Consider the following 2,928-nt stretch of genomic DNA (forward strand, 5'->3'; position numbering starts at 1 on the left):
TATATATATATATATATATTTATATATATAAGAAATTTAAGATTATCAAAAATAAAAAACAAAAATGAATAATAAAAAGTCACCTGACTTTAAAAAACTAATAATAATAAAATGAATGATATATAATAATAATAATAATAATAATAAAAACGATCCACACGAAAGAATAATAAAAGGGATCCATAAGAAAGAATGTTTGGTGTCCATAGAAAAAGCTTTAAAGTAACTAAAATCCCCATCCAATGAATGAATGCGCTATCCGATTATTAACATGCGAGTTTTTTTGGACTCAAATTAAAAAAAAATACATTTTTATCTGACTCAAACTAAAATTGAAATTATTTTAAGTTAAAATCTCAAAAGGATGACATCTTTGGCATGATTATAGTTAGAAAAATTAGGCCTTCTATCATCCTTTGTTGTATCAATTTTATGGGCATTACAACTTGACTAGGGGGGCAATGTTGGCTGCAATCTCAAATAGATGTTCGTGTTAACATCTTCAGCATGGTTATGATCCATTGTTGTATGAATTTTGGCACTAATACTGATGTTAGTTGACTAATCTCCCATCTTTGTTACCAATGTCGACAAACCCTCGTATATATGGTCAATGTTAATAGCTAAAGATATTTTCAGTGAGTTAAAGAAATGCCATGTCATCATGTACTTTCTTGTTTTTCTGTTATTAGAATTCCTATATATATGTGTAAGCTGTAATAAACATTTGGTGAATAAGATTAGTTTTCTCTCTTCATTCTATTCGTCTCTGTTCTGTTCCGTCTCTCCCACCAGGATTCCTGGTTCTTCACATGGTATCAGAGCTTTGAAGCTCTACAACGTTTTTTTTTTTTCCTTCTCTCTTCCTCTCTCTCGAATCTCTCATGGGGGACGAAGCTTCTGTCGGTTCTCACCGGCAACAATCCATCATCTTCGGTCAAGATTCCGATCCGATCATCCCTATCCACCTCAAATTTCTAATCTCAAACATCAAGAACCTTGTTCATACGATTCTTACCTCTGTAAATTACGTTATCTGGAGGCTTCAGCTCCAACAACATTTTGCGGCCAACGGGTACGACGGTCATCTCTCTAGCGTCGTCGTCTGCTCGCAGGATTCCACCGTTCAAGATCAAAATCGCTGGCAATTGATTGATCGCAATCTAGTATCGGCTTTACTATCCACAATCTCTCCGGGCATTCTTCCATATGTGATCACCCTTCGCACCGCCCATGACATTTGGGTCGCGCTGGAACGTCGTCTTCAACCCACAAATCGTTCCCGTGTCATTCAGCTAAAGAACGAGTTGCATCAAATTCGGATGGCCGATCGGACAATGCAGCAGTATATTGATCAAATTAAGAAACTGGTTGACAACATCGCGGCGGCAGGATCTACGATGGACACCGAAGACATTGTCTTGTACATTCTCAACGGGCTTCCCACCGGCTACAACTCGTTCAAGACTGCAATACGAACGTCGCTCCAACCTATTAGCCTTGACGACCTGTACTTTCTTCTCAGCAGTGAGGAGATAAACCTCCAACATCAACTCTTATAAGACAGCCAACAATCTAATTCCATGGCACTATACAGTAGCAGATCTAACAACTACCGAGGTCGACAAAACAAATTTCGTGGTATAAACTTAACTCCTCGCTCATAACAGGGTGATCGGAAACAACAAACAGCTGATGTACAAACATCTGCTCGCAACCAGCAACCAAGAACGATATGTCAAATATGTGGAAAGATCGGATATACAGCCGGGAACTGCTGGCATCGTCAAAATCTTAACTACACGCCTCCCACAAATTCCAGAGCACTCTCTGCTCAACAGCAATACGCGGCGACGAACGACTGGATTCTTGATTCCGGCGCCTCCTCCAACCTAATGGCCGGTGCGACAAACCTCCAACAATCCGCACCTTACACCGGCTACGACTCGATTTCCATCGCTAATGGTAGCAATCTGTCCATACAAAACTCGGTACAAGGCTTGATGCCGCTTCCCGAGTCTCAGCGTAAGCTCTACCTTAAAAAGATTTATCACGTGCCTTCGCTAAATCATAATCTCCTGTATGTTTCTAATTTAGCATCTGATCATAATGTGTCCGTCTCCTTTACCGCTAATGAATTTATCATAAAGAATCTACAGGACAACAAGGTGCTTCTCCGGGGTCCCAAACGTAATGGGCTCTACCACATTAAGGCTCCCATCAGCTGCAACAAGGAAGCACTCACGATGACCTCATCTGCCAAAATGTTATGGCGCATTCTCGCCTTGGTCATGGCAGGAAACTTCAACTTCTGGCTAAACTAGATCCGGAAATTACTGCTTGCTCTCAATTCTGTTTGTGTTTCTTGTAATGTGTAAAAAAGTCACAAAAAATCATTTTATTTTAGTAGTTCTGTTTGTAATAAACCCTTCGAGCTTGTTCACTCGGATGTCTGGGTCCGGCTCCATCTTGTTCTTTAAATGGTTTTCGCTATTACGTTACTTTTATAGACAATTTTACTCGGTTTACTGGTTGTATTTACTCCATACCAAAGATGAAGTACTAACTAAATTTCAACAATTCTGCAATTTCGTGACTAACAAGTTCAACACCAAAATTAAAATGTTCCGGTCTGACGGCGGCGGTGAATTCACTAGCACCGCTTTTCGATCATATCTGAACCATCACGGCATTACTCATCAAGTGAGCTGTCCGGACACACCGGAGCAGAACGGCACCGCTGAACGCAAGATTCGTCATCTTCTGGATCTTACACAGACACTTCTCCACGCCGCTCATCTACCCATGTCATTCTGGGTGGAAGCTGTATCAACCGCCAATTACCTCGTTAATCGCCTTCCCTTATCTGCAATTCAAGACCAAACACCCTACTATCGGCTGCATGGCTGTCAAGCATCGTACTCTCAT

Source organism: Dendrobium catenatum, unplaced genomic scaffold, assembly GCF_001605985.2.
Source record: "Dendrobium catenatum unplaced genomic scaffold, ASM160598v2 fragScaff_scaffold_1414, whole genome shotgun sequence".
Lineage (NCBI taxonomy): Eukaryota > Viridiplantae > Streptophyta > Magnoliopsida > Asparagales > Orchidaceae > Dendrobium > Dendrobium catenatum.